General features: G+C 37.4%; 2 long non-coding RNA genes across 4 annotated transcripts; both read left to right on the top strand.

Annotated features, from left to right (window-relative positions):
* The first annotated feature begins 3,392 nt into the window (after positions 1 to 3,392).
* LOC113118991 (uncharacterized) lies at positions 3,393 to 5,338 on the top strand. Of its 3 annotated transcripts, XR_003294410.1 has the most exons (5): positions 3,393 to 3,407; positions 3,539 to 3,806; positions 4,392 to 4,684; positions 4,818 to 4,883; positions 5,015 to 5,338. It is a non-coding gene; the product is annotated as an uncharacterized LOC113118991 (long non-coding RNA). The 3 variants fall into 3 exon arrangements; XR_003294409.1 differs by lacking the exon at positions 3,393 to 3,407 and having other exon boundaries at positions 3,439 to 3,806; positions 5,015 to 5,336; XR_003294411.1 differs by lacking the exons at positions 3,393 to 3,407; positions 3,539 to 3,806 and adding an exon at positions 3,839 to 4,044 and having other exon boundaries at positions 5,015 to 5,336.
* Positions 5,339 to 8,054: 2,716 nt separating this feature from the next.
* On the top strand, positions 8,055 to 8,948 carry LOC113118980 (uncharacterized). Its single transcript, XR_003294408.1, has 3 exons — positions 8,055 to 8,221; positions 8,384 to 8,540; positions 8,753 to 8,948. It is a non-coding gene; the product is annotated as an uncharacterized LOC113118980 (long non-coding RNA).
* The last annotated feature ends 3,632 nt before the right edge of the window (positions 8,949 to 12,580 follow it).

Genomic DNA, 12,580 nt, shown 5'->3' with positions numbered 1-12,580 from the left:
ATGTTATACAAATGTCAGAACTCTATATATGGTTGACTGTGGTTGACTCGCTCAGTTACTATGGGCATTTGATGACTATGGCTGGACATCCTTGGCATCAGCGAGGTTAGATGGATGACAATTGGCCGAATTAGCAGTGACGGCAAGACCATCTTGTATGTGGGTCATGAAGAACGGCACTAACGTGGAGTAGGTCTTATCCTCCGCAAACGAGTGATGAAAGCACTCCTCGGCTGGAAGCTCATTAATGATCGGATCATCACAGCCCGTTTTGCCCATGGACATGCCAAAGTGCCCATGGTGCGAGTTTATGCACCTATGGACAGTGCGGATGACACCGCAAAGGACAACTTTTATGAAAAACTCCAAGACATCTTCTACAACATCCCGAATCACGACCTGAAGATTGGCTCGAAACCATGATCGGTGACCATGCGTCATCTGCTCTCATCAGTAACAATGGGGAATGGGGAGACCTGGCAATCATCAGACGGGCGAAATGTCAACAAGATCGACTTCATATGCGTCTGCCAAAAGTTGAGGTCATCACAGCACGATACAAGGGTCTACAGAGAAGCAGACGTTGGATCTGATCGTTACCTAGTCAGGGCAGATATCAAGCTCAAGCTCTTTAACCAAAGGCATCCCATACCAAAGAGACCGTTTGCTATAGTTCAAAGACCCCTACGTCACAGATGCTTTCACCCTGGAACTGAGCAACTGCTTCGCCCCTCTTAAAGAGATGGCGGATGTAGAAGACCTCTGGGGAAACCTCAGATATACTACCACAGAGTGCACCCAAACGTCGCGGAGAGACGTCTAGAAAGATTGAAGGAACAGTTGATCCAAGATTGATCGTGGAAGTTGATCGATGATAGAAAAGCTGCAAAACTTAAAAGGGACCAGGCCAAAACAATGGTGAGATGGAAGAAGCAATCCGAAGATATGCCGGGCTGGACAGACCTGTGAAGAAAAGCGAAAGGATAAGAAATAATGGCTAGAGCATAAGGGTGGAGAAGAGCAGGAAGCTGCTGACGGAAATGACTCCAAGACCTTGCAACCCATAATCCATGAACTGACTGGAACAAAGAGTAACTTCAGCGTTCCAATCAAGGAAAAAAACGGGAAGCTTTGATTGCCCAAGACGAGCAGAAAAAGTGATCGATGGAACATTTCCGTGAGACATTCAATTAACCAGATCCGACAACCACACACAATTTCAATGTGGAGTATGCCCAGGAGGAGCTTAAGGTGAACACTGGTGACATCACCATCGAGGAAGTGAAGATCACAATCAAAAGCCTAAAGAACAACAAGGCGGCTGGCTTGGATGATATAATGGTGGAATTCTTGAGGTATGGAGGGCAAGGCAGTTTCCGTGGCTGAATGTCACGCAGTGAGCAAATTCGTTCTCCGTAACATTGAGCAGTGCGTTGAATACTGGCATCCGCTAGCCATCAACTTCATAGACTTCAAGAAAGCCTTTGACAGCATACAACGCGAGTCCCTTTGGCGGATCCTGTGCTTGTACGGGGTACCGGAGGCCTTTGTCACCATCTTCAAGGACCTGTACCTATGCTCGAGACCGAAAATGGCCACAAAGACTTCTTCGAGGCAAGGATTAATCCTGTCCTCCCTCCTCTTCCTCGTCACCCTCGACTACATCATGCGAAGCACACGTTAGGTCTCAGCGACCTGGATTTCACCAACTTCATTGCCCTCATTGAAGAAGATAAACCAAAGCTGCATTATGCCACGGCCACACTGGAAGGAGAAGTAGGCAAAGTTGGCCTCAGGATCAGCTCCAAGAAGTCCAAGATCATGCATGTTATCAACACAGTCAAGACATGGTGAGTCACAGTCGGGCCACCGCAATTGGAGGAAGTAGAGAAGTTGCCTCCTCGCCGTCCATGTCGCTGAAGATCAAGCTTCATCTATTCACCTCAATCGTGGTCCCGACAGCCGTCTACGCCAGTTAGACCTGGTAGGCATCAAGAAGCATCAACAACAAGCTAAACGTCTTCCAGCAGAGGTGCCTGCACCGAATTCTGAAGATACATACAATTTTATGATCACATCACCAATGAAGAGGTACATTGAAGGAGTGGCACATGCCAACTTCATAACACCTTGGCCCGTAGAAGACTCCAACTGGCCGGCAACATCCTTCATACGGAACACAACTGGATCAACAAGATGGCAATGCAATGGGTCCCCCTTGATGACAAAAGATGACCTGGCGAAGAATGTTCATACAAGATCTGAAGACGCTTAACACAGCATGGGACGATGCTGAAGCTCTCGCGAAAGGACCCAATGATCGCTACCAAATATGCTACATAGCATGGGAGGAACTAAGTCTAAGTAAGTACTAATATATTATATTGTATTTTATTATTTTCTACTACATTTTTGATCACAAACTTTATTTTCTCAATAGTAAAGGTAAATCCATTCATTTTTTGTTCATATATAATGAATTTAAGGTACTAAATTCAAGAACTTGAAATGTAACTGACAAGCTGCGCAAATCCAAGCTGAAAATGAATGTGGATTTGCGCAGCTTGTCAGTTAACTGCAGCTTCCGTGTAGTAACAGCTATGTGAAATCACGCACCTGACTGAATTTACTGCTGATTAGAGAACCGGAGTTACTGAGGAGATGCGCATTAATTATCGGCCGATATATATCGTGCACCTCTAATCTTGTGTAACATGTGTACTGTATTTATATACTGATATATTAGTCAACTCAAAAAATAAATACTTAAAATTAATCTAACAACAGATTATAGTGCCTGTGTCACTATTACGTTAATAATTAATATTACGTAGTAATTATAATATGTCAAGTATATGTTCAATAGTAAAGTTCTCACTTACTTTTTTCTTAAGCTGGATACATTGTCACAAAAGCCCTACTGTAAGGTAATTCCAATTATTTAAATGAATGCTCTGTTTCTAAACAGTTTTCTTTGAGGTGGTCTTTTAGGTGCCAATTTCTCCATGTATTTGTGCTTAGTTATTCTGAAGTGATTCTATCACACCAAGGAGGATGGTTTTTGTTTCGAGTTGTGTCATTGTGGACTGGGGTACCACAGTGATTCATTTCTGGTTTTGCCTCATACAAAAACCTCACAGAGATTGATTTGCTGCAACTGAATAATTCTTCCGAGGCTGTACTGTCATCATAGATGTGAACACTTCCACTGCAGCTTTTTTTCATCTCATGGATATGGATTTTTTACATTAACAGCAGATTAATTCAAATATGTCTGTTGCGAAGATTGTAGAGATGACAGCATTTCTCTCTCTCCCATATGAGACAGTCCCTCAACAGAAGCCATAGTTTTTGTACTGAGGTTTTTCACCGTGTTGGGAGTACCACAGTGATACATTCTTCATTAGGTGCTGTACAAAATCTCATATCACTGTTATTTCTGTGTATAAACTGTATTGATAAATTTAAACCAATATCTGACTGAAAGACTGAACTATCACAGAACTGCTCACTCAGTTTTGTTGCTTTTGACTTGAAGGCTTTTCTTCCAGCCACTTGTTTGTATGTGAATGGTGCAGACATGGATATATCATGAGGATGGACCGACATATGGAATTGCCTTCGAAAGAATATCAAACTGGATTTCTTTGACTGGATATTTCACATCATAAGTCCAGATGAGTCTATAGTGTATTTCTTAAGATGTTAGGATACTTTCCATTACCAAAGGATATTGTCAGAGGGCTGACTGAAGTGTGCCGACCCACTAACCTTTGGGAATCCCATCCGTCTCACGGTCAAACCAAGTAAGTAAATCCACTTTCAATGTTATTACAATGCAGTTTTCCAAACCATACCATGATTTTGTGAAAACGTGAACTTTGGTCAGTTAGTTGTAGTTACCAGGGCTCAGTTAGGTCAGTTCGTCAGTCCAAAAGCTAGTGTAGGGTCAGCAGCGTTTTTGTAAGGGTTACGGTAGCGGTGCATTTTCAGCTACTGACACCTTAACATTCGGAAAGCCGATAACCCTCAAGGTCGTACCAAGTAAGTACATTTTTTTAACTGTTCCAAGCGTTTACACCAACATATGTGCTGTAGAAAATAGTGAAAAACCCCACAATATAGCTTGAAGCAGTTGGTTAGTTGGTTGTGCCGATATGTTGCGTTCTGCTTCTGATCACATTATGTTTGAGGACTTGGGATGTTGCTCAAACATTTCTAGTGGAGTTATTTGTTCTTAAGGCTATGGATTTATTTTGTGCATGAATAGATGATTGCAAAACTTTTTCACTGACATCATGAGCATAGTTTTGCAAATGCCACGTGTAGAAAGTATGGTCTTACCAAATGATTGAAATTCTGATGAAAACCGCATATTTTTCTTTGTTCAGAAAATCAATTGGCAACTCCTCCATTACTGTCCATTTTGTCCCCTTTGGGGGCAAATGGACCGGATATTTGCCTGGCCGCCGGGTTCTTTCCTGCGGATAAGACTATGATTTTGACTGTGGAAGGTAAAAGCCCGGTGAAACTTAACACCAGCGAAGCACCCTTGTTTCATTCACAACCTATTATTATGCTGGATTCAGTAAAGATGATGAATCGATGAAATATGATGAAGTGCAAAAATGTGAAATGGATGGACGAACAGTAGACAAAAGTGTTGACGTTCCTGAAACAACAGGTTTGTACTTCTTAAATGGATGATTATAGTTTCTTTTACAATTTTTCTTAAACTTGATTTTTTTTTTAAGTATTGTATGTATGATATATATATATATATATTTGTTTTGTTCTTCTTTATATTTATTCTGCAGAAATACCCCCAATACCGACTCAGTTTTGTCCAACTAGTCTTGGTGCCTCAGAGTTCATAGACACTGGTTAGTAATAAAATACATAAGATATTCTTCATGTATATCTTGCATTTGTGAATTGATCTACATTATGTTATGATTTACAAGATTTAAATAAATGTAATATCAAAGGATGATTATTATTATTTTTTTTTCAGGTGTTCCAAAAATGAACTCCATGAATCTTCTTGTGTCAGGTCTGAGAATTCTGCTTGCTAAATGTGTTGCAGTTAATGCATTGATGACTGTCAAGGCGTTCATATTTTAAAGGTTCAATTCAGACAAATCATCTGAATAATCAAAAATTGCAACTGTATCTTGATCAAATATTCATGCCAAACAGACAAAAGTGATTATAGTCAGCCACAAGGTCACTGTTTATACACTACCAGTCAAAACTTTGGGATCAGAACGATTTTTTATGTTTTTTACAGGAGTTTCTCATGCTCATCAAGGCTGCATTTATTTGATCAAAAAATAAATAATATTGTGAAATATTATTATGATGTAAAATAACATTTTTTCTCTATTTTAATATACATTAAAATAATTTATTGCTGTGAAGCAAAGCTGAGTTTCAGCATCATATCTTCAGTCTTCAGTGTCACACGATCCTTCAGAAATCATTCTAATAATTTGCTGATTTATTATCAGTGCTGGAAACTGACATGCTGCTTAACATTTTTTTTGGAACCTGTGATACTTTTTTACAGGATTCTTTGATGAATAAAACGTTTAAAAAGAAGAGCATTTATTTAAAATATAAATCTTTTATAACAATATACACTACACTCAATTTTGGGAAAAGTAAATTTTTGTTTGTTCTTTTCTGAAAAAAATTAAAACTTTTATTCAACAATGATATATTAAATTGTTAGGAAATGATAGCAAAGATTTATATTATTAGAAGAGATTTATATTTTGAAATAAATGCTGTTCTATTAAATTTTTTATTCATCAAAGAATCCTGAAAAAAGTATAGCAGTTTCCCCAAAAAGTGTTTGGCAACACAACTGTTGCTAACATTGATAATTCTAATAATAAATCAGCACATTAGAATAATTTCTTAAGGATCATGAGACACTTTATACTGGAGTAATGGGCGATGGAAATTCAGCTATGCATAACAGAAATAAATTAGAAATGAAAATAGAAACCATTATTTTACATTGTAATAACATTTTTTGGGGGCTAATTTTGTTTAAATAAATGCAGCAATGATGAAAAAAACAAGTCTTACTGTTCCCAAACTTTTGAACGGCAGTGTATATTCTGACTAATAATGTTACATGGAATGAAAAATATAAATTGTTGACAATGTATTTCAAATTTTAAAGAATATCGATAAAACTTTATTGTTAACTTTTAGAAACATTTTTGAATTCTTTGGTATAATGTTCGTATTGCTCTGCTATAGTGTGTGTATTTTCAGCTTTATTTGCAGATAAGTGCAGGTTAATTTTGTAATACTTTTTAAAGATTTCTTTTTTTTTTTTTTTTTTTTTTGTTAACAATACAGTAGTGCATTGTTTAATTGTGTAACTGCTAACTATTTGACTTAACTATTGAGACTCTGATCTTTGCATGTACTATTATTTTTCACAAATATGCAAAATAATAAAATGTCTTGATAAAAGAGAAGTTTCATGTGAGTATGTCTAAACCACAGTTTTAACAGCATATTTGCACTGGAGGCAGAGTCTAACCACAGCATCAGATACAGATCAACTGCTCGCTTTGGGTTCCAAGAATTACTGTTTTGTCGCTGCGTTTTTTTCACCTCAGAAAGTCTTAGAGAGAGAAAGTCTTACAGCTAACGTTTTGGTGGTCATTTTATTATTTAACTTTTATATAAAAGTTTTATTCTACAAAATAGTTTGTCAAACCACTGTTTTGATAATGACATTTATGAAAAATAAGTTACTAAGTGTATTGAGAGCACATTTTTCTTTAGATGCATTTATAAATCACTTAATTTATTATTTATTTATTAATGAATATTTTAGTGAGATGTTTTCACTCTCTTTCAATAAAATGGTGAGCTGAGCTTGCTACTCATCTAAGATTATGAAATTAAGTGTAACTGCCCTCTTGTAGCTTTTAGTGGGATTTTGCCGTTTGTTTTAACCTAACAGGCGGACTTAAGTGACCTCTAGTGGCCGAATGAGCCTACGCATCCAGTGTGATTCCGCTTATTCCATGTTTTTTGACTGTGTGTGAACATGCAAGATTGAATTGGGGTAGGAGCAGGCAGATCTAGGGCCCAGACAGTTTTACGCCCCTGTTATTCCTCAAGCATCCAGCAGGGGGCGCCTGTAGGCTACAGTATGAGCTCTTCAGAACAGACAAAGTCAAGAAGAGACACTAGAGGTTATATAAATTAGAGGTATGTTGAGAAGTTATTATTGTTCAGCAGTCATGAAACGTTGCAACATTTATAGTTTAATGATTAGCTAAGCGTCTATGTCAATTAAAATTATTATGTTAATAGGTTTATAAATATATTTATTGACAGTCAGGTAGATGTAAGTAGTAACATTTGCATGTAACGTTGTTTTCTTTGTTTAAAGAGCTTAGACTTTTGTGTGTGTGCAAGCTATTTTGATTGTTTCTCTTGCAGATTGGAAATGCCTTGCTGAAACTCGTCTGTGAAGAGGTTTGAGCACATATAAATCTTTTTCATATTATTTTATATCAGCTGTAGTTTATTTGAGACCTCTTTAGAGAGTTTCATCATGTCATATTTGAATGGTAAGTGGTAGTCTGGTAATAGTTTTTTCCCTTTACTCTCACAGGAAAAAGACATATACCCTGCCAACATGCGTGTTATTGCCACAATCCTCTAGCCTACTCTCCAGAATGCATAAATCATACTATTTTTTATCTACCATAACTCAGAAGTAAAATAAAATGTATTCTTTATTGGTGTTATGTTTTTTCATTTAATTATTTATCTATTTTTATAGGATAATGTTTTCTTCAAAGTCCCTTTAAGGGTATTCTATTGTCTTTGCTTTCATGAAGGATGCATGAACACAAGCTCAAACTAATCATTTTTCGTTATGTGTAAGGCTTTACATGGTATAGCTCATAAGAATATAGGTATTATTTAACCTTGTGTTTTTTGTTCTTTTATGCTGGTTTTATAGAGGGTGATTTTACCCCAATATCATAAGGCAAAGATAATAAAAATGTGAAATGGATTTGTCATAACACTTTTTTTACACTCCTTGGCCATAACCATTGTTTATTCATCCTTATACTGTAGGTACAGAAGCCAGTCTTAAGAGAGAACCTCCTTCCAGTCACTCTGTATAGTAATCAAAGCCTGGTTTTGGAGATGACAAGCACAGAGACATCTTTAGGTCCACAGCTAAGAGATTCTTGATAAACTACATTTAAACAATTTAAATTAAACTAAAACATTGTAATGATCTAATTATGATTCTGCCTGTTTATTGTCAGTAAAGAGTTTTCGTATTTGGGGTGGTTTCATCAAATTAAAATGTTTTCCTTCTTTTCGAAAGGTAAGGCAGCAGCCAAAAGAATTCAAAGTGGCTTTACACTTTTTCCAATGAAGATCAGGAGCAGACAGATCCGATCCACTCTCACCTGACTTCAGTTCTGGACAGCACACCCACAGTGACCTGATCAAATTCATCATGGATGTCATTTTTTCCAGAGGTATGTGTCATGTGTTAGCTGTGCTCTGCATGATGTCAGATTCACATTGTTTTTAATGTCAATTAGTTTAACCATAATGTGAGACCAATGCTCTAATAATAATGTTTTTTTGTGGTTATCATAGAAGAGGCACTTTGTGTTTTGTTGTTAAAAGCTAAATAATACTTGGCTAGTTGGGGTGTGTGATCAATCTCAATTTCTTTCTCTGGTAGAGTCCTTTATCTGTGCCCTGGCTTTTGTGAAAAATCTGTCCATCCTGGAGGCTGAGGAGAACAACTTACAAAAGGTACTGTAAGGATCCTATAAAGGAAACATGTCAGACATGACAGCCTGCCATTATTCACAAATAAAGCAAGGCAAGACAAGGCATTTTTATTTCTAGAGCACATTTAAAACAGCAGCTGCTGACCAAAGTGCTGTACAATCTAAAAGCATAAAATGATCAAATACACACACACACAAAATACAATACAATACAATAAAACAGATAAGCTAGCAAGTGGACATCCTGATGAATAAAATTACATTGATCCAAAAGCCAGAGAGAAAAGGTATGTTTTCTGCGAAGATTTAAAACACTCATCATCTGATGAAAGCCTGATGTGTACCAGCAGATTGTTCCACAGTAGTGGAGCTGCCACAGAGAAAGCACAATATCCTTTTAAAGGGGTCATATGATGTTACTAAAAAGAACATTATGTATTTGTGTATTTGGTGTAATGAAATTTGTTTATGCAGTTTAAGGTTAAAAACATTATTTTCCATAAACTGCACATTATTGTTTCTCCCCTATGCCTCGCGTTTTTCTGAAATGCGTCATTTTTTACAAGGCTCATAGTTCTGAAGGCCGAGGTGTGCTCTGATTGGCCAGCTACCCGATGCTTTGTGATTGGCAGAATACCTCAAGCGTGTGGTAGAAATGTTATGCCCCTTAACATACTGTGATGCATGCCCCGGTCAGAACACCGTTGCGGCAAGACAGAAACATTAAAATCCATTACAAACGAGCCATATGTTGCATCCAGTGGGGACATAATGGATTATAATGTCTCATGCTGTGTTTTTACACGTGGCATTGCATCACGCTGCTTAAACATAAAACCATGTATTCATTTGAGATTGGAGAAACAACAAACAACAAGCACTACTCTACACCAGAGGTTCTCAATTCCAGTCCTTGCGTCTCCCAGCTCTGTTTATTTTGCACATTTCTCTTTGTTAACACACCTGATTCAGATAATCAGCTTGTTAGAAGTGTGCTCCGTGCATGGACTGTGTTCCCATTGACATGTCCCTACATAGTGTTCATTGCTCCCTACTCTCTGAGCAGGGGAAATCTGTTGAAGTTTACCACACTTCGTAACATTCATTCATGGATTTCCACTGCGCAGTGTCTTCTCACACACCGACAAGTGTGACATCATATATCTCTCTAAACAAAAAACTATTTAAATTCATCTCTCTCGCACACATTAATGCACTTTGAATTAAACATACTTTGAGCTGTAATCATGGCGGAATATCCTGTGATGTCCACTTTGCAGGGCATGTAAGTTCGAATAGTACAAACATCTGAAGCCATATGAGAAACATACAAAATGAGCAGAGCGGGTGGGCATGAGGACTGGAATTGAGAACCACTTCACTTCACTGCTCAAAATGAGCGTTTGAATCATCAGTGGCAAATCCTTTAAATATATGTAAACATATTCTTACAGAGATTCTCTGAGTCAGAACAGCCGGCATTGTAGTCTTCTCTCCCAGGATCAGGAAACAGTCCTCCATAAAATGTGCTGCACACATCTGAATATTTGGGTTGAACTTTCGGGAACAGTGTTGTAAATGCAACTTAACCACTGATTTCTAGTTGTGTCCTCTTTTGGAAGGCCAAACAAAGCATTCTCGCTTTCACATTGAAACAGCGTCTCTACAACATGGCTCTGGCGGCAACAGTGAGAATCAAAGTTAAACCTTCTTTCTTTCACTGAACATTTGGGTGGTGTTATGCAAATCTTCCCACATTGTGACATAGACATGTGGGGGCATGTTTAAAAGAAGCGTTTTGGGGGGCGTGGATGAATCCTAGAACTTTTATAAAGAGACTTTAGTCTTTGCAACTTTACAGATCTCCTTTATGCATCAAGAGCTTGTAACACTCCAAAGAGAAAAGGAAAACTTCATATGACCCCTTTAACTTCAAATGTGCCAATGGGACAGTCAGCAAAAAACTGTTTGAGGACCTTAAAGGTCTAGAACATTTCTGGTGAACAATAAGATAAGAGATGTATTGTGGAGCCTGGACATTTAGACCCTTATACACATACAATAAAACCTTCAATTTAACACTGTACAACTGGCAGCCTATAAAGGGAAGTCAGAACAGGCGAGATGTGTTCCCTCTTTCTAGCTCCAGTAAGAAAACCTGGTGGCAACATTCTTGTACCAACTGAAGTAGAGATAGAGAGGACTTAGCCACACCAAGATACAGGGATTACAGTAGTCCACCCTAGAGGACAAACAACCATTTCTTTCTACAACTATTCATCTTTTATTTTATTTGATTTTTTATCAGTGAGCAGGAGCATTTTAACTGGAGGACTGAACAACAATTAAAAGAGAGTCATCAACGGGAGACATCCTAGTTCACATTTTTAATAAATGGGGTTAATAAATAATATTTTTGTACACAAAAAGTTGTCTTTTTTTCCCCAGATGGCTAAATGACCCTTATAATTTTAGAAAGGGGAGAATTGTGTTTGTCTTCATAAAATGCTTTGTTCTGCTGCTGTATGGCAACCAATATTGAATACTAAAGCATAAATAAATATTAAATAAATAATCGATTGTCCATAAGATTACACTATGTCTGATGGGCTTAATATGGCTAATATCTGAATGTAAATTTATATATAAATTCACAACAACATAATATATCACTCTGTCTCCTCTATATATGAACACTTCAAGTGAATATAATTAGGCTACAGCAGATCATGATCATTACATTGTCCATTTGAACAACAGCGCCGTAAATCTGTCTGGGCCCTAGACCTGCATGCTCCAGGTCTGCAGTCTCCCCGTTTAGGGCAAGATTTGCAAAAGCTGTTGGCTCAAGGGAAACATGGCTTGAGTCGGTGTGGCTCTTGTCCCGTTTTCAGTCTGGCTTTACCCCGCTGTTAGAAGACACTTTAGATCACAGAATAAATTGTGTCTTAGCTCTCTGTAAATAGCACAGTTCTATGTTAGTGTCCTAAACTATCCTAAAGGTTTGTTTTAGCTCCACTGAATACAAAGCGGCACTCAATATTAAATGTTTTGGTTGAGCACAAATGTTAATTTAGAGCTTAAAATACAATATACATTTTTACTATGTCATTTAGTTTTACTTTGCGTTGACAAAACAAAACCGTGTTAAGCATTTGTAAATATTAGCCTATTATTTCAGACATTGTGTCTAGGTTCACAGAAATGAAGAATAAATAAGGCCATGTTTTACATTACAACTAGGCCAGTAGAACACCGATGTCTATATGAAGAGGTGAGTTACCATTTAATGCTCATTTGAATGATTGTCTTCACCTAAAGTAAAATGTTATGCTGGGCAGGTGTCATTTTAATTCTCTGGTTTGGATTGATGAATCTGCAAAGATTGACATGCAGGTAAACCCACTGATACATTTAATACACTGTTTCTTACAGAGTAAGTGCAAACATATTCCAGCATCCGATATAAATTGGGAGTAGGGACGCTAAGGTAAGGATTTAAACTGTTTCAGAATTGAATGAATATCAAAATTGTTACACCACAATTTCACGTTTAAATGTATTAGAGAGGTTTTGGCATCATGATCATTGATGCATGATATTATCAGTGCCCAAGTACTGATGGTGTGAGACCAGGGGCAGTTCTGGTGTGACTAAATATGGGGCTTAGCCCACAGACATCCATGTACACATGTATGTGTCAAAATATATTGGATGTGCTAACTAAGATATATATTTATTTTTTGTTCATTAAATTGTTGCCCTGGTACAGATTT

Source organism: Carassius auratus, chromosome 2, assembly GCF_003368295.1.
Source record: "Carassius auratus strain Wakin chromosome 2, ASM336829v1, whole genome shotgun sequence".
Classification (NCBI taxonomy): Eukaryota; Metazoa; Chordata; class Actinopteri; order Cypriniformes; family Cyprinidae; genus Carassius; species Carassius auratus.
This window is presented reverse-complemented; position numbering and strand designations above follow the sequence as displayed.